The 21166-nt window shown below is 39.2% G+C and overlaps 1 protein-coding gene across 18 annotated transcripts in view; it reads left to right on the top strand.

The window, feature by feature from the left end:
* The window catches only part of LOC120450058 (protein alan shepard), a 121394-nt gene that overhangs the window by 87159 nt on the left and 13069 nt on the right, over window positions 1–21166 (top strand). Inside the window, exon 1 of one of the 18 annotated variants that reach the window (XM_039632832.2) lies at window positions 6815–7413. The exons of the other annotated variants lie outside the window; for them this stretch is intronic. The gene's annotated coding sequence lies outside the window, so the exon portion shown is untranslated. Of the gene's footprint in view, window positions 1–6814; window positions 7414–21166 lie in introns of those variants that run through there. 18 annotated transcript variants of the gene reach the window in all.

Raw genomic sequence — 21166 nt, 5'->3', positions numbered from 1 at the left:
CCTGGAGTCCTGGTGTCCAGTGGAAGTCATGTAACGATTGCCCCCGCCCCCGCTGCGCTCAACACGCTCAAGCCTTGGGGCACACTTAATGTTCATTAAATTTATGAAAATTTCAGCAATGATTTATGATTCTTTTGGGTGCAGTTGGCTCCCCGCTTTTCCGCTCTTTCTTTCTCTTTCTGTCTGGCTGGGAATCGTTTTAATGAGCTTTGAAGTCGATGTGAGCTCGATTTAATGGCTTTTCCAGGGAATTTTTTTTACATTTTTCCCTGGGTGTCGTTTGAGTAGATAAAAGCGTTCCTTGATTGAATTAGTTAGAGCGGATTTTCATATCGTTTATGGAGAGATAGCTGCATTTTCATTGATGCTAATCCATTTCAGTGGATTTTAGGGATTACAAGTATATTGAACTGTCGAAATTAATTTAAAACTTTTAATCAAATGCAATCGTAACGATTTTAGAGTATGTTCATGCATTAAAACTGCAATTTCGAGCATAAATTATAAACGTAGTGTTCCAATATGCTGTAGCCCATTGTGTTGACTTCCGTCCATCAACTGCTCTCACTCCATTAGGATTCATCTGCAGTTGGACACCCATTCCCCGAAAGATAACTCCCTTAACGGTGGGTTGAGCACGCACCAAATTAACCTGAACATTGAATGCTTTCGTTGGCACACCCATCCCAGCCATTAAGATATCAATTTTATGCATGCCCACAGTTCGAGACTCGGACAAATCCTCGGCTCAGTTGCCCAATTTCGCTCATACATTGAAATTATGTATTACCGATTACATACAATTTATGTGGGGGGTTGGGCTCAGTTGCGCAGTAAGTGTGGGGTTTTTGGGGGTCGACTGTCTAATTTAGTCCGAGACATGACTTCAAATGTCAACCAATTGTTGGCCACCCCCCCGCCCCACGCACTCCGTCCAGCAGTTAATGTCCATTATGGATGGCTGTCCATTAATGCTCATGTTTTCATGGTTATGTTTGTCATTAAAATGGACAACACGCACACAGAGACACAAAACGCACACACGCATCCAACAGGATGTCACAAACACAAACGCAGCTGTTAGAAACAATACCCACGTAATCGTGATGCAGTTAGTCAAAAGTCAGTGCGAAATGCACTTAAAGCTATCAGTTTGTTTGGCAGTTTCAAAAGGTTTAAAAATAACTTCTAAAAGGTATGCAGTTAAAGTCATTGGAGTTACTTATATTGCATACTTTACGTCAGCTTTATAACTGCTTTTAAAACGCTGGTGATTTTTTTGACAGCTTTGCAAATTCATTGAATTTTAGAAGCGCTGCTTTTTAGTTCGTTATTTTAACCTTCCAGTGCAAATCCTCTGCCCTCACTGCATAACTAAACTAATTTCCATCTCTTGTATAACCTTGAAATTGCTGGCCATACCAACCCAGCGGAAATCCCCAGATTTTCTCACAATTCGGTGGCTTCGAAACCCCCCTTTTGTGGAGGTTATGCCCCCCCTACAACAGCTGCACTTAATGCAATTTCGCTTATTTCTTAGCAATTCAGGTATTTTATTCACATTTTGCACTTGGAACATCACTAGCCCCCTCCGACATTTTGGGGCGTGGCAGCAAGGAGTTTTTAAGAGGGATTATGAATTGGAATTTGTGGATGGGATGGATGGCTTGCTTTAAAACTGAGGAGCATACGCCACTGTTCTCATTTCAGCTATGCCGAATATTCTGCTTTGCATATTTTGCCGTGACTTGCGAACCCATTTTTTGTGCTCAAGAAATGTTCGCCTGGAGTCGGGATAATGAGATTATGATGGATACATTCCTGCTCGGCTCCGTCTTAAGGTGGCTTAGTGCTTTTGTGAGAGATGTGAGGTTGGTGGAAGAGGGCAGTGGCTTTTGAGAAAAGCCGGCTGGAAAAGCCCTACGGAATGCCTGCTTAATGACCAAGTATTACCGCAGGATTGTCCTGGCAAATTCAAAGTTCACAAAGTCAGCAACAAGGCTGAATTAAACTTTTTGTGATTTTACCAAACCTTTTCTATTTTATCTTCTGATTGTCGACGCCTACAATTTCCTTCGTAATTTCCCATTAATGGCGGTAAATCTGTTTACCCTCGGCGTGTTTATCTAAAGTTCGCTCTTATCACATATTTCCTAAAAATAACCCAAACGCAAACAGAAATCCATAATCGATAAGAGACGCCCACCAAAAACTAACTTGTTGCACATATTTATTTAGTAACAGTTTCTATTTAATTTTCAGGCAATTAGTAATAACAATGAAATCTTTTGATCAAAAGTGACCGACTTAATATAAAGCCTGAAAAATCTCCAGAGGTTTTGCCTACATATAGTTGTTTTTCGCATAAGAATCTAGAGACCTAAAAATTATCTAAAAAATTCTAAGATCGATAGCAAGAAATACGGAATACTCGGAAAACGAAAAAATGGATAACAAATTATGTTGAATTTGCGATGCATTTTTTATTTACTATATCTGTGAATATTTGATTGATATTTATTCGATCTGCCCCACAGTGAGCGTGGAAAGCCCCCAATTGATGGGAAAAAAGAAGAATGTGTGCTGATAAATATGGCTTCGCAAATACGAGCTTGGTCATTAACGTTAAAGCTTTTATCGTGCACTTCCACCAGCCTACACACAGTCTCCCTTTTCCCATCCTTAATATGCCCCCTTCCCCCCTCTACCATTCCGAACTCCAATTTTTTTTCGCACATATTTACTTATTTATTTCGATACACATTTATATTTATTTCCTGCTGCGATTATTTTTGCGCTGCTACTGCGGCGTTGACAACAACAATTGCCAGCGATTGACTGGCGGCGACATGCAATAAAAATGTTTGCCCAGCACAGCAGAGGTCACGTTAATAGGTCCAGTCACAAGGTTTGGTGTCGTATTTGGTCTTACAAATTTTCAACTTAGAATACGGCCGACATAATGTTCCCGTATCTACATACTTACATATGTATGTATATCAAAAGAACCACAAATCTCTGAAATATCGATAATAGTTTATAGTTTTCACCATATGTTGATGTGATATACCCATATATCACTTATTCATTGATAGTGCTGCGGGTAATTATCAGAACATGCTTAAAGAGGCATTTACATATATGTGCGATCCTTTTTAATCAACATATTGTTTCCATATACCAAAAGACGACTAGTTTAGCTCCATTATTGCCAATAATTGCAACTTGTTTATGAGCGTTATATGTACCATTATTTTTACCACCGCTATAAGCGTGTTTTAGTACGTGTTTGTGGGTGGTGAGTATTCTGTGGAACGAGTGGTGGTGATTTGGGTGGGTGGGGACTTTTTGGCGCTTAGTGTTTAGTCAGTTTTGGATGGTCAATCGGTCAGTCAGCGACAGAAGTGCCGCAAAGTGATGGCTGCGTTGATGCTGCTGACGTCTCTGCTGCTGCCGGCGTCGCTGCCAGCGCAGATTTCGACGTTGGCAGCAGTTGCTGGCAAGAGAATAGGGAAAGAGGAAGGGAGGCAGCAAAAGAGAGGCCAAAAGTAGTTGGACTGATAAGAAAAACGAACGTGCATGATGAATAAACCATAAATGCGAGGAGGAAACAATAAGAATGGCTGGGAAAAAAGCCAAATAATGAGCATTTAATTTCTTGACGACCTGCAAACGAATCTTAAGGAAAATGGAATGAAACGAGGCAGAAGAAGTAAATGCACCCCATAAGAAATACACTGGGAATTAAAGGTTCATTGGATAAAATCATTTCAATTAAATTTTAACGATCATCTAAAACTGGAATAGCTTAAAAATTACATAGTACTAACATTTCGAAACATTTCCTGAAAATGTATATATTGTATTTCCATTACTTTGTTTTAACCATTAATTAATAGCAGTGTATAATCAAGATGCGATAAAATAAGAGAATAGCAATGTCAATGGATATTGTAAGGGAAAGCGGAGATGGTAAACGGAGAATGGGAGGTAAAGGATGGCAGTAAAAGTTGGACCCATGGAAATCTAGAAACGCACGAGAGCAACAGTCCAATAACAACAAAAAAAAAAACAGAAAAAACACAACTTGGAGTCCAACTCGCATAACAGTTGAACAAACAGTAAATGCTATTAGAACAACAAGAAGAAGAAGAACCAGCCGCATAGAAGATGCTGCCTGCGTCACTGGCTAGAGGGAGATAGAGATAGAGGGAGGATGCCTCTGCCGGCGTCGCTGCTATTACTGTAATCGCGATGCCGTTGATAATGTATTTAATATTAACAATTGCGGTCATCACAATAGTGCTGCAAACAAAGAACAGTAATGAAAAATAAGTCAGAAACACACATGATATTGTTTCAGGAGAACATTAGTCATGAGCAACTCGAATAATATTGGTTTTTAAAAGTTATGTAGATACTTTGAATAATTTACGTTGGGTGCCTCCCATGTTTGACACCTCGTGTCATGTAATCTGCCATTCTATTATTGTGCCCGCAGCTGTGCTTACCTATCCCATGCGAGTGTATTTTTTTGCCGCATTCACACCCCGCTGTTTCTACGTTGACGTTGACGTCGACTGCGAGACGAAGAGCAACCAGCATGAAAATGCAGGAAGGGCGGAAGAGTAGGAGGGGAGATGCCGCAAGCCGATAAAAAGGCAGGCAAAGTCGCAATTTTCCTCTACACACACACACACGCATGAGTGTGTGGGTGCCTTTTCCATATGGGCGCATTTATACGCGTTCGTTTTCAATTGAAAATTCCCCCGGCTATCGCCCTCTCGCTCTATAATATTGTCTCTCTCACTCTGTTTCGTTTGTCTTGCTATTATCATGGTTGGTTCCCTCATCTTCCACGATTCCCTCCACCCCTCTGCTCCTCCCCTATTCCTGTTAACCCACATACACGATTTTCTTTTTTGCCAACGCATTTTGCTTTTTATCAGCTGATATTCGCACTCCCCCGTCCCCTTCTTAACGCGAATAAAATGTAAGCCATAAAATTGCTATTCTCCATTGAAATTGCTTTCTTTAACTCGTTTCTTTTGTTTCATTGGCATTTTTTGCACATCTTTATCGAAGACTTTTTGCCTGATTTGATGCTTTGTTAGATGTTCATATCGTAAATTTGTATGAAAAGAAATAATATTACATTGATGATTCATGGATGAAGGTAAATTGGGTAATGGTTTATGCATTTGTAGAAATACGGTATTGGAATTTAGAACCAACCTTAGAATTCTATTATATTTTTTTCTCAACTTTTATTCATATTTACCATATGGTTTTCATAGAACACGACAGATCCGGTCACTTGGAATTACCTCAATGGAAATTCCCACCCCGTGTTCTTTTCCAATTTATCAATTAAGTAATTGTCAATCAACCAGTGGAAGCATTCTCAAAAAGTCAAAGATTCATTCGCTGTGAGTTATGGGCAATTCCAGTATGAACGACCCATCTACATTGTGTGTACATATAAACTGGTTTTTGTCTAAAACTTCGTGAGTTGAAAACAATGTTAAATTTTTCACTATTATAAAAAGTGGGTTAGCCAAAAGCTTAAGGCGAACAAGGGGATTCCTTCAACTCAACACTCATTTTTATTTGTCTTTTCGAATCACTCTAAAGTTGTGGCTCAATAATAAATTGTGAAAAATGAGTGATTCCAAGGCAGACAGGTGGTCATAATAAAATTTTTTTTTATGTTCTTCGTGGTGCGATGGTGCCAATTTAATAGTTTTTCACTCATCGGTCGTGTTTTCTCCATGGTTGATGAATTATTTTTACGAGCAAACATACAAAATTCGGCCCAAAAGCCGCCAAAAATTGAGAGGGCGACAGAAATTGACGACCTGCTCATCAGCTGGTGACTTTTCAGTTGGGGGGTGTTGGAAAATTCGGCACCGGGCTAATAGAAGACAGTGGATGCCAGACAGTCGCAGTGCTCAATTTTTGTTCTCACGGTGCCAAAAAGGCAAAAGGAAAACCACTTGTTAAAAACTACTTATCTCTACAGTGGATGATCAGTAAAGTAGGCCATAAATACATGGCTTTTTTTGTTGTCTTTTATTATCTCGTAAATATTTTGATGTTGCTTGTGCTTATCCAAATATATTTTTTATAAAATTAGGTACTTTACCAAACACAGGTACTTTAGGTATTCTCTATTTTCGGGCATTTAACTGTACCTCGCAATATTTTTTTGCCAACTAAGTAAATCACAGAAAAAAAAGCTAAGAAGGGGAGTACCAAAATTGGCAAACCAGGTGAGAGAGCGAAACGCGCCCGTCGAATGATGAATGAAGTAATAGTTTTGCCACAAGTTCGATTTCTGCTCCACTGTGCAAATTTTGTGTGTGTTTGTTCTGCTTCTTCTCGCCTTTTTTTGGGTGGTGGCGCTTTGCGACGCTGGCAGAGCCGCCGACAGAGGCAGCACTGACTCAGACGTTGACGTCAGTTCTTTCTCTCTCTCTCTGGCCCTGGCGTTTTGCTGTTTTGCACACACTCTCGATTTGGGGAAAAATACACCCCCGCCGCATACGAATTTTCTTTTTCCGGTGAACTAGGGGTGTGGGTGGAAAGAGAGAGTGAGAAAGAGTGTGGAGTTCCGCTTGCCGGCGCTTTTCTACAACTATTTGCCATTGCCGCTCTCTGCGCTCTTCCCGCATTCCGCCTCGTTCATTCATTCATTAGGCGCGCTCTCTCTTACGCTCTGTGCGCATGCCTTATGCGGCGCTGCCTCTGCCAGCGTCGCCGTCGACGCTGCGTTGTTTGAATTCCGCTTTCAGCTCGCTTCTCAATTTTTGCCTCGGTTAGTTCGCAGTTCGCAGTTCCCAGAGTTTGTCCATTTCTCCAGTAAAAAGAGGCAGTACTCTCTCCTCCCACTTACTTCCTCCCGTCGTTTTGAGATCAGCTGCTCTCGCAACAAAAACAACTATAACTGTAGTTACCGTCTCTTTTGCATCGTTCGTTTTACGTGTGTGTCGCCAAGTGATTGTGTGTGTGCGTAAGCTTAAAGCTGACGAACAAAACGAAACAAAATAAAAAATAATATTATAATTTATAGCAAAATTGTTAAATTATAACCAGAAAGAGAGCGGCACGTACGAGTGTGATTGTGTACGTGTGCTTTAAAAAATATATAAAAATAGCAATAGAAAGTTATTAAAGCGTTGGCAAAAAAGTCCAACGAACAGCGAGAGGAAGCGGAGAACGAAATAGTTAAAGCCAACGTCGCTGTCGACGTCGCACTTGAAAACGTCGCAAAAGTTTGTAAACACACCAGTGTGTGTGCGTGTGTGTTTTTGCCGGTGTGCCAGTGTGCGTGCTCCTAGAAAAGAGTAAAGAAGCAGAAGCCGAAGAAAAGGAAGAAGCAGAAGAAGCAGCTAAAGAAGCCGACAGCAAAAAGTAAATAAAATCAAATTGCCCCTGGCAAATTAATATTAAATTAGACACATACTCAACTTAATAACAAAAGAGAAGAAAGAAGTATAAAGCGCCCACACACACAGACGAAATTTGCGTTAAAGTTCAATGTCTGTTTGTTTGTTCGAACATTTCAAAATTAAAATACAATTTTTTTTCGGTTTCCTCTCTCCTTTCTTTTTCTCTCTTTGTGGCGTGTATAATTAAATAAGCTTTTTGCGTGTGTGTCAAGATTTTTGTAGAATTTATTCGCCAACGATTAAAGGTTAGCCGCTTTTAGACTATTTTTTTTGTTTGCTCAAAAATCCATAAAAAAAAACACCAAATGAAGTGACAAATGCCAAACGTCAAGATAAAGTTCATTCAGCGAAATGGAAAAAGAGAGGCAGAAAACTCAAAAGTCAGCTGATTTTTATTTCCCTTTGGGAATTATTCGTCTACATTTCTGTTTGTTTTTGTTTAGTTTTCATTGTGACGTATGTAATAACTGAGAAAAAAAAATGGTTCGCAACGGAAATTGCATTTCTCACGTATTTGTTATTACTGGGCAATAATCTACTCTGTTGATCTGTAATGTCAAAAAATTAATTGGATTTTTCATTTTATTTTTGTCAAAATATATTATGGCTGAGAAATGTAAAATGCCTACAAAACAATATTTTTTATTGAAAACATATGGCATTTTACAACAGTGTTTTCTTGATTCTCTCTGCAACTAGTTAGCGCTTATCATATAAAGTAGCGCTGCTTTTGAATTAGTCAGCCCTCGACTCATTTGATTCATTGCTGTGAGTATCTGTATATTTGAGTGTGAGCTGGTAGTGCCATGCACGATTGTATACGCTACAATCGCTCCACACACTTCATTCCTGCACAGAAAAAAAAATAAGGGGAATACAGGCTCGTAAACTGACAATTAGTTAAAAGCTCTTTAAGCTCTTTAAAATACTAAAAAAGTCCTCAGAAATATAATTTACTTAGCATATATTTATAAACAGAAGCAGCATTCATCCGAATTTTTACAATTTCTTCAATTATTTAAACTCCAACCAGCATTTTTCCAGTGTAATTTTGTCCCATTCAAGGAACACATTCCGATATGAAAGCGACGAGGCAACGACTGATTAAGTCTGCCTCCTCCCTTATGCCACCAACATGCAGCCGCCCCTTTTTGCCACGCCTTAAGGTCGAAGCGCCGGTTGAGCTTGTGAAGTCCAAGGTTAAGCCTTTATTTGGGCTGATTGCAATAGTGGTGGTGTTTGGTTGTGCGATAAAGAGGGCAACTTTATTTTTGGCATATTTTGGTGGCACCCCTTCTTGCTGGCTCCGCTTTGTCCTTTGTGTCGCCGAAAAGGAAGAGGAGAATAAAGAAGGCAATGTGAGACATGAAAACAACCCTTGAAAATGGGCAACAATGAAATTTCTTAACAGCTTCAAGGAACTTTCTCTGCGAACAAGTTGCAGTCATTGCACCCTCCTGCTACTTCTTATTCCTTCTTCCTTCTCCTCCTCCTTTCTATATATCCTTTTCCTCTCTTCTCACCGCCCACGCCCCAGAAACAGGGCAAGCAGACAACATCGTTAACCTGGCCCAGGGCCTTAGGGGATTATTTCGCCACCCACTCCGCCAAACAGCACCCCCAAAAACCTCACTTTGTTCTTTGTTTTATTTCAGTAACAAAGTAAAAGTTGTAAAAAAAAATAAGCAGAGAAGCAAATAAGAGGGAATAAAAGAGGCAAAGATGCTGAACGTGAGCGGAGAACTGTGAACTCTCACCTCGGCACATGTCCTTAAACAGCTGAAGCATCCTCTCCGGCGACCCCACCGCCCAGCCACCCGCTTAGACATACACAGAAAGAAATTCAAAGGTGGAATATTAAGAACGGAATTTAAGTAGCAATGCTCTATGTATGAAACAATGCTCTGCTTATGATTTAACAAAATATATTATAAAGTACATAAATACACATTTTTTTGGGATAGCCCGAGAATTTTTCTCTGTGCCACTTTGCAACTGGCTCATCTTCATCTTTTAAGAATTTTCGGGGCTTTCCTTCGCTTTCGCCTGGCTCATCTGTTTTATGTCTTTTCGGCCGCAGCATTTTTTATGGTTTGTTGGCAATTTCAGGATTTACATATTTCCCTCCCTCCCTGCTTTATCCGACCGCCCCCTCCACCCATTTGTATTCGCTTTGCTTTGCACTTATCGCGCGGTGTTGACTTCCTGGCTCAAAGGAAAAAAGGAGCAGAATCGGACAGAACAATTTGTTAGTCAAGTTGCTACTTTTTCCACGTTTTACTTCGCGGGGGTTGCTAAGCGTATTTTTTCTTTTTTTGGCTGTCTTGTGTGTTGGAGCGTTGGTGCGAACTTTGTACGTGCTCAAAAATGCAAATCCAACGAAATAAAACGCAACAATAATAACAGAATAAAGAAAAAGGAAATGTAAATAAAAATACACGGTCGAAAAGCGTAAAAAATGAACAAATAATGTGTACAAAACGCATAAAATATATAGAAATAAACACAGACAAACAAGCTTGGGTCATAACAATAAAATATAATATACATATATACGCATATATTGAACAATAAGAAAATGGAAAAATTTTGCCATTTTATCTCATTCAATTGATAGCATATATGTATTTATGGAAGATTTTCTATGGCCACTGACCACTTAGATTATTATGAACTCTCCCCTTCATTGCAACACAATAGTTTACGTTAAAATGAAAATCCATTTAGATATAATATCAAATTTAAGTTTTTCTTGCGTCACGAAAGGCTCTATATTTTTTTCCATCACAAAAAGTCTCGAATGACCATCGAGTTTAAAGTTTCCTTTTCATTGGAAAGTCACTTGACATTTGCTGCGATAAAACTGAAATTGTGTTTTTCCTCTTTTAAAAAATATGTAGTTCTCAATGCAAACGGAAACCATTTTATTAATCTAATAAACTTCAAACGAATGAATGTGGATTCCAGGAATTTACAAAGAATTATATATTTGAAGTGGAGGAAAGTGGGCGGCGGCAGGGGTGGCTAAAATAGCCCCCCGGCTCATTTTCCTCCCCCGATAACAATATCGAGTTTAGTCAGCCCCCGGCGATAACACAAGTTCTCCACCAACAGAAATGGAGTAAAAAAAGAGAATTGTTCCTTATCAGTTTGTGGAAAAAAGTACAGAAAACATTATGTCAACTGTTTGACAAAACAAGAGCGATAGATACTATATATATATAAACGTATGTATATAATGTATATGGCCGATCAAGTGACGTGACTGCTGAGGCAACTTTTTGTAAAAAAATGTGAGTCAACGTCGAGGAATGAGTAGGGCGTTTATAATCAGATTGTGGTTTGGAGAACGATAGACTTTTAGCTTCGGGTTTAAAGATTGCTACTATTATGATAGTTTCTTGCAAACATTAAAGATAAATTTAACGTGTTAGTTGTTCAATGACAGTGATTTTATGGTGCCATTCATTTGAAGTTGAGTCACAAATTATTAAAAAAAATATAATATTTCTGGTCCAGGTTCTTCCCCTCTTAATGATGATACATATCTAAATAAAGCCAACCTTCAAATATCTCAAGTTACCTTTGATATGATACTTATTTCTATATCTGCAGATAACGTTGTCCTTTTTCTGCCATTATACCTTTCTCTTTCCGGATTTCCTCTTCTTCCTTCCGCCGCATTTTACAGCTTCTTTCAAAGATGATTGAATTTTAGTGGTTTGCTTTTGTCTTGGCCACAAAAGTGTTGTCAGGTGCTTTTTATGGGTTTTGTTTTCCTGCCTTTTCTCTTTTAAAGGTCAATTCGCCAGCGGTTTTTTTTGTGTTTTGTGTGTGTTTCGATTTTACTTTGTTTGCTTTTATAAATGAGTCATTTTCAATTCACACAAAAAGACAAACACACGCAGCAAGTGGCTTCAGTTTGCCGTAGTTGTTAAAGTTCGTTTATTTCGCCGCTTTTGCTGGCCAGTGTAATTAACGTAGGCGTTTTGTTTGCACTGGGGACACATTTGTCTCGCTCTGAAACTCGCCCTTTCTCTGTTACTCACCGGCACATGTGGCGTATGAGTGATAAAACATTTTGTGTACTTTCCTCCATTAATCGCTGGCCAAAACAGCAACGACAACAACACGACAAGAACAACAACCACAGTTGCAACCTGTGCTCTGGTTTCCAGTTTTCTGGCTTTCTGTGTTGATTTTGTAGAGTGGCCAGGTGGATGTTTGAATTGGTCGGGAAAAATGGTTGAGCTTAAAACGTTGATGATAATGGAAATGAAGTCATTTCACAGCTGAGCAAATCCTAATGGATTGTGTATGTGTGTTTATCACAGTTGTTCAAGTTCAAGTTTTCAGGGAAATTTAAGTGTATTTCAATTCGGATAATATTGGTTTTAAGAATAAAAATTTACAAAAAACTTACTTTAATTTATTCAAAGCAATAAAAACCCTGCCCAAGTGAAGGTTTACTACTTTTGGGAAAAATCTAGTTTTCGTATGCAAACAAATGTGTAAAGCCTATTGAAGTAAAGCCTACTCCATTTTCCTCGCTTCAGTGCCTTGCTATCCTTTTTGCTCATTATCCTTTGTACAACCCCTTTCTGGCCACTCCCCCCTTTTGATTTTCCCAGCCCCCATTGAACAGTTCAATTAGGTTGAAAATCTGTTGGAGGGGGCTTTTCACCTCAGTAAATGTTGTTGTCCCTCCTAATTTGCACTAAATGGAGAAACAAAGCCTGTCACTTCAGAACACCCTTTACTATCCTCTTGGTACCACACTATATCCCTCATTTCGACGGCCCCCCCTAAAAACGTTAGTACCCTGACCAAAAAACCACTTAGCGAAAGAGAGGGGGATAGTTGGGGCGAAAGAGACGGACGCAGAGCGACAGCCAGCAGAATTTTAGGTTTTGTGCTTGACTTGACTTGCTTTCAGCTAAGTTTTCCTTTTTGTAGCCATATATGGAAAAGCTATATGCTGGGCTGAGGGTTCTTAAGGATGGATGGAGGGAGGGTGTGAGGTACACACACTTCTGCACTTCCTGTCTGTCACAGAAAGAGACAAACGGTGGAGAGCAGAAAGAGACGGGGAGACTTACTTAAGGGGGAAATGTCAAGAAACCGCTTTGCTTTCTTTTTTGTCAGCTTGCAAATTAAATTTAAATACCCGCATAGAGAAAGAGAAGTCTCGGAGAATGTGTGCGAGTGAGATGGCCATGGGTTTTTAAGAGGCTACTGTAACTTTTTGCAGCACAAAACGTGTTGTCTTTGTCACTTTTCGGGCTGCCATTGTCCGTGTTTATAAGGCCGTGTGTCTGATTGACACGTCCGTGCAAGTGTGTGCGTGAGTGTGTAAGTGTGTGCATGTGTGTTTGTGGAGGGCTTTACCTCCCAATAACCCCCGAGCATCAACACCCTCATCCATCTTTTAGAACAGACTCGTGCTCGTGTTTGAGTTAAGTGTTACTTCCGCTACACACGCATTCGTCGAGACTTGATTCATTCATTATTTATGGGAAGAGAGGTGTAACATGGAATGGGGAGAAACAGTAGGTATTCTTCTCTACATAGGAAAAAAAATCACTGATCTTAACTAATCTTGGTAGAATGTTAGACTACCAAAACTCTCTTTTCTTTGTCTTAATATATCAACTATCTAATCAGAACTTGTTCTTATTAAATAATAAAAAGCTTTTCAAAATATTTTAATGTTCTTCCGTATCTCGAACTCTGAATAACTGGAATTTTTTATGAGTCTGGTGTCAGGTTTGGTTTATGCAGTCCGTGGCATTTTTCTCTGTGCAGTTAAAACTGTTAAAGAGCGAGAGGGAAAAGTGAACCGCATTTTTGTTGCTATTTTTCATTGTATCGCCTTGGGCTTAATTCAATTTAAATGCAGCATATTTGTGTTTAATTGGCAGACACCGCGAAAGGGGGAGATGCGGAATCACCCATATACATACTTATATGCTATCCGTACTTCCCGCTCTGGGTGTCCGAAACCCACTTGACCATTCTTTAACTGCGGCTTCCGATCACGTTCAACAGCTTTATTTGATTTATTATTTGCAATCGCTTTTGCTGGCCACATTCCCTTATCCCCATTCCCATTCCCATTCTCCTGACCCCTGCTTTATTCTTTTTGGAACCCACTCACACTCGGAGTTTTCTGCACGTTGTCACATAAATTATTTTTCACCCAAGTGCAAAATTACGTTTCCGTCTCGCTCTCTGTGATTAGTGGCCATTGCTAATGTGGCAACGTTGGTAAATATCACGCGCCATATATCATGTAATTGCAAACCAACATACATATATCGCGTATAATACTAAGCTTGTAAGGAACTATACCAACCTAAATCCAAACTTAAACTAAAATCCTAATAGTGGGATTTCCTTGACCAAATAGCGTTCTTTTACATTACCCAAGTACTATTGGACATTTCATTCCATCCCAAAAGTTTCAACAGTACTCACTTTAATCAGCCGTATACTTTGAATTGAATTAGCAGTTGATTGGCATGCCCAACTAATTTGATCGCATTATGCCGCTTGTAGACCACCTGGCATTAGCTACCCATTTCCCCATTCTGCAGGCTTCAATCTTCATTGAGACTGCCATTTTGCTTTTGCCCAGATGCCAATCAAGCTTTAACCTTTCTGCAGAAATGAGTTTGATATACAAAATTGACAGGAGCAATTATGAGAGAGAGCCCCAATCCCCCTCTCCCTGTCCAATCAGTTGGTATTACCTTTGGAAATACCTGTGATGTGCATGCCGCCCGTGTGCCTCCACTTTTCAACTCAGTGGGCCTATGGATAACTAACTTTACAAGTTTTTGTCGCATCGGCAACATGCAAATGCCAAATGCACTTGGCAGCCAGACTTGATGAACTTTGGCCTTAGATTAGCAATTTGCAGCTTCATCATTGATGGGGGATGAGTACAGGAAATACTTTTTATGCTCCCCTTCACCCCCACTTAATTTTTGCATAAGCCTTGTGGGGGGGAATTGGAGAAGAAGTGGCTGCATTAGCTGTAGAATTCATCAGCAGCTTCCATTAATATTCCATTTCCTGCTAAAAGCTTCAATTAAAATCTTATTTACTTGCTGCTGTCCATTCCACCTACACAAGAAGCACAACAACAAGAACTCTAGCTCAATCATACACTCAATTAATGTTAAAATGTATTATGCCAACAGACAATCGCTTGGGAGACCTGGAGAGACCTTCGGCCCCAAAGAACAGACGGGCGGGTCTCGTAACCCCACTATAACCCCCTTCACTTTCCCTACCAATCTGTCTGGCCAAGTTCTATGTACTATAAACACACATATATATTTATATATATACGTATATATTCGTACCTTTTTGTTGCCCCTTGTTGGACTAATCGCGCTAAAATGCTTTTACTGTTCCGTTTCGGCGATAAATTTATTGTGCTTGTCCTGTCCCTCTCCAACCTGTCATGCCCTCTCTTTCCTTTGAATAGGTCGTCTCTCTTTCACCTTTCGTATCGATAAATGTTTATCAGAATGGCGTGTTATCTTTGTCAGTGAGCTGAAGCAATGGCAATCACTGCGAATAGTTGAGAAACAACTGGTTCTGTCTGATTATGAATATTAAAACAGCGCTTTTGATGACGCATTTTCCATTTCGGTTTTAGCTCACAATCGATATGGCCATTCTTATCGTCTGGTGCTCATTTGGTCAATGGGTTGATTTAATGGCCCTAATCACGCATGTGATAGAAATGGAAAGTCGTCTAAATGGAAATAACCTGAGAACATTGGAACTCGAATTGATATTAGATTATTAAGGTTTCACCTCAAGAATGACATTATCTTCTATTTTGATAAAACTTAAATGTTAATATATGTTTAAAGTTTTACCTTTTAGTTTTCAAGTGGTTGCAGATCAAGAATAATGGTTATTCATACGCTGCTTCACCATCCTTTGCTGTTTTTATTTTTCTGATTTGAAATTCTTTCATGTGAGAAACGCATTTTCCCATCTTTGGGTTCTTGACTCATCTCTGCTGGGTTCTTTTTTTTCTCTAAATGCCAAGATGCATTGTCCGTTTTGCTCCCCAGCTTCTTGGACTGGTCTGTCCACTCAATTGAGTTATCTGCCTTAATTCAATAAATTTATTGCATTTTATTGTGCGACTGTCGCCAAGTGGCTGCTGCTGAGTTGAAAGTCTGGGTCCCATCGTCTGCTCTTCATATACATAAATATTCCGCATATTTGCGTAGGCCCCTGCACTGCCTGCCTGCCACCCACTAGATGGATCCAACCGACTACTGCATGCATGTACTATATATGTATATGGTTATGGTATCTGTAGCTCAAGCTATTCGAGAGTATCTGGCGTTGACATGAAATTTAAACTGCGACCCATTGTCGGGTTACACACACATTTTCCATCGGCCGGCCCATTTCAATATCAAAACTCAGACATGACTTTTGCTATCTGCCAGATACTTTTTCCGTCTGTTTTTTTCTCTGTCTCTGTGTGTGTTTGTGTGTGTGCAACAAAATGTTTGTGGTTAACTTGAATAGTGGAAATGATGGGGTACAATCGGGGACGGACGTAGGGTAGCATTTCCAGTGTACACAAGCGTAGTCAACATTTGTGGCTTTTATTATCATTGTGATGATGGTTTTTAAAAGGGGCGTACCAACAACTTTATTGGCTGATATAGTAATGATTGAAAAATATTTGAATTGGCTATAGATTTATAATAACATACAAGAGGATTACAATCTAAAAATGATTTGTAATAACAAAAGCAAAGTGCACACAAGTAACAAACTTGTAGAGGTCTTCAACCGAAATAAGATACATCTGCTACAACTGCTTATAAAATGTATCTTTCAGTTCCATCGCCTCTTCTCGTTTCTTCAAGTAATGCACGTGCTCATTGCGACTTCCAATTTAAGATAATACCGCACCAAAAGGGAAAAAGAAGTAGAAAACCTGCTCAACCTTTTCCGAATCACGTAGAACAAACACAGAAACCTTTCCGCTTGATTAAAGTCTTTGCTCTCATGGCATTCCAATCCGTTTCTTACTCCCTTTTTTTGGGTCACAATCAGAGGTTCTGAGAGTTTCCCTTTGATTAGGTATCAAAAATTATGCAAATTAATATGTATACAGATATTTCAACTAGAAAAAGGCTTAACAAGACCGCAGTGAAATTCAAAATTTGTCAACAATTTTTCCCCATCTCGCTATTTATATTTATTATTCAAATAAAACGCAAAACACAGCGAAATTTGTTTTAAAAATAAAACAAAGTGAAAACAATGCAAATTTGTGTCAGCCAATAAACTCGCAATGTGGGCAAAACGAATTGAACAAAAAACCGAGGAAAACCAGAAAGGAAAATGGCCACTTGATCATATAGTGTCAATTTAAAACTCAACAAAGTGGCAATAACTAGGATTCAATACAAAAAAACATTTTGTTGCAAAGACAATAAATAACTTGTTAAAAATGCATATATTTTTGTATTTTTCATTTCAAAGAATTTCAATCATTGTTTTCATGTTGCCGTGAACGATTTACTCACCCACATGCATTATTAAATGTACATAATATATAATATAAATGAATATATTTAAATATAAATATTTTAAGAAACGAATTGTTCAAACTGCGCCAATATGCACAAGTATTTATAAACGTGAACTTGAATTTGTATTTATTTATGGGGTCACTTGAAACTGCATACGATTTCTTGGAAAAAACTCATAAATTTCTTTGATTAGATTCAAGTAATTACACAGCCTTATCACGCTGATTATAAAAGTTTGTTTGCAACTCTTTTTCAGCCCAGATAAATAATACAACTGTATTTTGGTTTGAAGGTCGGGTCTAGTAAACTTTCTATTCTGCTCAAACAAAAGAACAAAGAACGTGTCGTTGACCTGCTAGAAAAAGTGCTGCCTATAATTTGAAATTGAAATTCTTTGTCAAAAGGGAATTATTGCTGATAAAGCGCTTTTTATTTTCACGTTTTTTTTTATGTTGGCTCTAAGATATTTCATAAATTCTTTTTTTCTGAGTAAAATTCCACCTGCAGATAATTCGAAATTCTTTGCCATTGGCACGTCAAATATTTCCACAGGCAAAAGCTGCCCTCTTAACCCCCACAAAATCCTGGCATGACTTGCGTCGATTATTGGGAAGGGGACGGGGTAGAGTATCTCATGCCACCACCCCCATGGAGTTTTCTGGGCGGTTTCTGCTGACTGTTATCTGACGCCTAACATTTTCTTTCCAGCAGCAAATGAATCCATCTATCCGTCTATCATTTTCAGGCCAGCTTCCACAGTTGTGAGCCCGAAACGCATTTAATTTTGTATAAGTCACGTGAGAGGCATTTTTTATGTGGCTTTCGAGCAGCAAAAACCACCCTCCCCAATCAGAGAAAAAGCCGGATTTGGGTGCCTTGATTTGATGAGTTTTGCAACCCTCATCCCAAAGGGGTTTTCTCGGAAAAGTGAAATCCGCTCAAGTAATACATTCGCCTCGAATTGTAAGCGGACACGCAGCCAGCTCTAATTTGACTCCCCATAATTCCCCACAATTTCACATTGGGTCAATGGCCAGTTGGGCTCTACTTTTGGGTCTTTGGTTTTTGGTTTTTGGCTTGATTTAAACCTACATATGCTAACCAAATTTGACAGGCTGGCAAGCACTTGGACAAATAATATCTGTCACTAATCATGACGGAGTGGATTTATGCGGCAACTGATTTAGTGACTGAAAATGAGTGCACTCCGCATTTCGTATGCGTCTTTGGTCTTTGGTCTTTGCATTTTGATTTATTAGTCAAAGCCCCCCCATCCCCCAGCTGAAAGGAAGGGGGTTCGGAGGGGCTTTTGGGACCCCCCGAAGAAAGCGAAGAGAAGTCGGCGTTCGGCTTAAGTGAATAATATATTTTATGGGTGGCGCTCATGTCGTGGAGACATCATAACTCAAACAAAAGTCCATTTGGTATTTCACACTTCTGGCACGTGACTTTTTCAAGCGGATCTAAAAAGATCTTTCGGTTTCAGTTTCTCGGAATGATTTTGGGCTTTATTTGTGGGTAATAATTGTTGATGGCTTCTTAATGGAGATGTTAGCATGGAGATAAAGTTGTGATTGAAATTGGATAAGCATTTTTCAACGAAAATGTGACATGTCTAGAGTTTGAAGTGCTCCATTTTCAAAGAATAGTACTTAGGCTGAGAGTTAAACAGAACAGAAAATTTTTTATTGAATATTTAACCCATTGAACTATTTTGGAGCATTAAACTTAAAACACCAGCTGGCAATCTTCATAATCGATTTATAAGCGGCTATAAGCTCCAAGTTTCCCCACTGAAGTAGTTTTCTTACGTACCGCCAAACCGTTCTGTAAGTCCGTAAACACCCATTTCCAGTGAAAACCAAATGGTAGAACAAACGAATAGTCATAAGTTCAGGCCATTAACAATTGCGTGTTCTGCCATCGTCATCGTCATTGAACGGAATCGACGACGACATCACTTTATATTATTCCATTTCATTTTAGTTCATTTCATTTCTTTTCATTCGTGCCCCATCGCTGCCGGGGCGGGCAATCAAAAAGTTGAGCTTATGCCATTAAATTGTATTTTTAGTTTGTTTCGCTGCCGCTTCGTGCAAATGCAATAAATAAGTAAACAAATTAAATGCGCATAAATAACAGCGAAGCGACAAAGAGGTTAACATATCCCAACTACCGTGCTAATGTGCATAAACTTTTGCTCAAATACAGTTGGCCAAAGTCTGGGAGACACGTGTGGGCCACAAAAACCGTGTGGAAAGCATGAGAAACATGTAGAACTAATAGCTAGCGAAAGAGCCGGCAAAACGGAGAACAGATAACTTATTTAAAAGCGAAAAGCCGCGCAGATTTCGCAGCGTGAAATTTTTTGCAAATGACGCAATTTTTTGCCAAAAAAAATATATAAACAAAAAAACTAGGAAAAAGCTAAGCCGACGACCAGTAAAATTGTATAAATTAAAAAACCCAGCCAAGTTGTCGTTTGCTCACTTTTGCGTGACACACATAAGAATACATAGATAGATAGACCACAAAACATATATTATGTATATAACATATAGTATAAAATTTGTAGCTTATGCGATTGCCCGTCGTTGCTGTGCGCATACAATTATTAGAACGATATAATTTCATTATCAGACAAACGACGAAGAGGCCGCGAGCAGAAAGTCAAGAGAGAAAAGTTCATTGGCACACAGGGCGTATGAGTGTTGGCTTAAGTATTTTTGCACACTCACTCGCTCGGTGTTTCGCACACACAGCGACAGATAAACAATTGCTGACTACAAAAACGGCTGGCTGAATTTATTATTTAATTATGTTTTGCATGCGAGTGGACAAGAAAGGGAGCAATTTTGTAGCTAAAACTGTACAAAATGTATCTTCTAGATTGCGAGACCTTGTGGAGTAACTCTTAACGAGTTTGGGAGTCAAAGTTTATTTAGACTTGGCCCAGAGAGATTGCTTGCTTGCCGACGCGTGACATTCGAGTCTGTTTATAAATCGCCAAAAAGAATGTACAGAAAGAAACATGTGTGAAGTACATTTTAGCCCACAAAAGCAGAGTTCTCATGGAAATTAAATTTTATAACAATATTTGTGTTGATAGTCATAAAAATACATTTATAACAGAAAACCAAAAGCCGTATACTGTAAAAATCAAATTTATACGTTCAACAAACAATTTAGAAGTGCTGTTTTATATGTAAAGCCCTACTTGATTTCTATCACCTTTAGGGATTTACATTTTTTTTTTTCAAAATCGAATTGTTTTACCGAGCATAGTATTAACCCTGAGAGAGGGGGCATCATGACACGGATCAATTAGCGCGAACTTTTCAACCCAAAACACCCACCAAATTCAGTGGTTTTCATGCAAATGGATTTTGCGGCCGGCTAAAAAGTTTTCAAAGCCCACAAAACCTTAATTCCCCGCCTGAAACAATGGAAAAAATGCTTGGCTTGATTTTCGGTTTGCAATTTTTGGAGGAATTTGCAGTGGAAGAGTTTTTTTCTGTTGTGGGCTGCATATTTCAGCATTTCTCGCTGATGTGCTGCTGCTGCGCTGCTGTGCGAATAAACTAATGTTTTTGGCAAATTTTCAAAAATGTATCAATGGCAAAGTTTGTCGGATTTTTTTTTTTTTTCCATATGTTTGCTTGTGTGAGTGTGGGGAGCCATTGTTTGTTGCATACAAATTTTATAGATTTTCAACGCCTTCGACTGCAGCTGCCAAATATCCTGCAGCCTTATATGCAAAGCTCGAGCTTCGTCTCCTTCTACTTTATTCGTGTCCCTCTGGCACATGTGTGGCATTTTAAGTGAAAAACGCCATCGTCATGCCTGTCGTCAACATGCCAATGTGCCTGTCTCTTTCTTCCCGTGCATCTGCCTCTCTACCGCTCTCTTTCTGCATTTTTCCTCACCTCCGTGCTGGGGTCTCTATCTCTATCTTTGGCTATCGCCATCTCTATCCATTGTGTGGGCCAAGCAGCATTCAATAACTTCGAATGGCAGCTATGCTATTCCAGTTGGAATTTCAATAAAAATACTTGCACTGCCTCCAGTTCCTGCTACTCCGCTCTCAATCTATGGATTGTGGGAGCCAAATCGCTCAATATTATCGACATA

The sequence above is a fragment of the Drosophila santomea genome, chromosome 3L, assembly GCF_016746245.2.
Source record: "Drosophila santomea strain STO CAGO 1482 chromosome 3L, Prin_Dsan_1.1, whole genome shotgun sequence".
Lineage (NCBI taxonomy): Eukaryota > Metazoa > Arthropoda > Insecta > Diptera > Drosophilidae > Drosophila > Drosophila santomea.
This window is presented reverse-complemented; position numbering and strand designations above follow the sequence as displayed.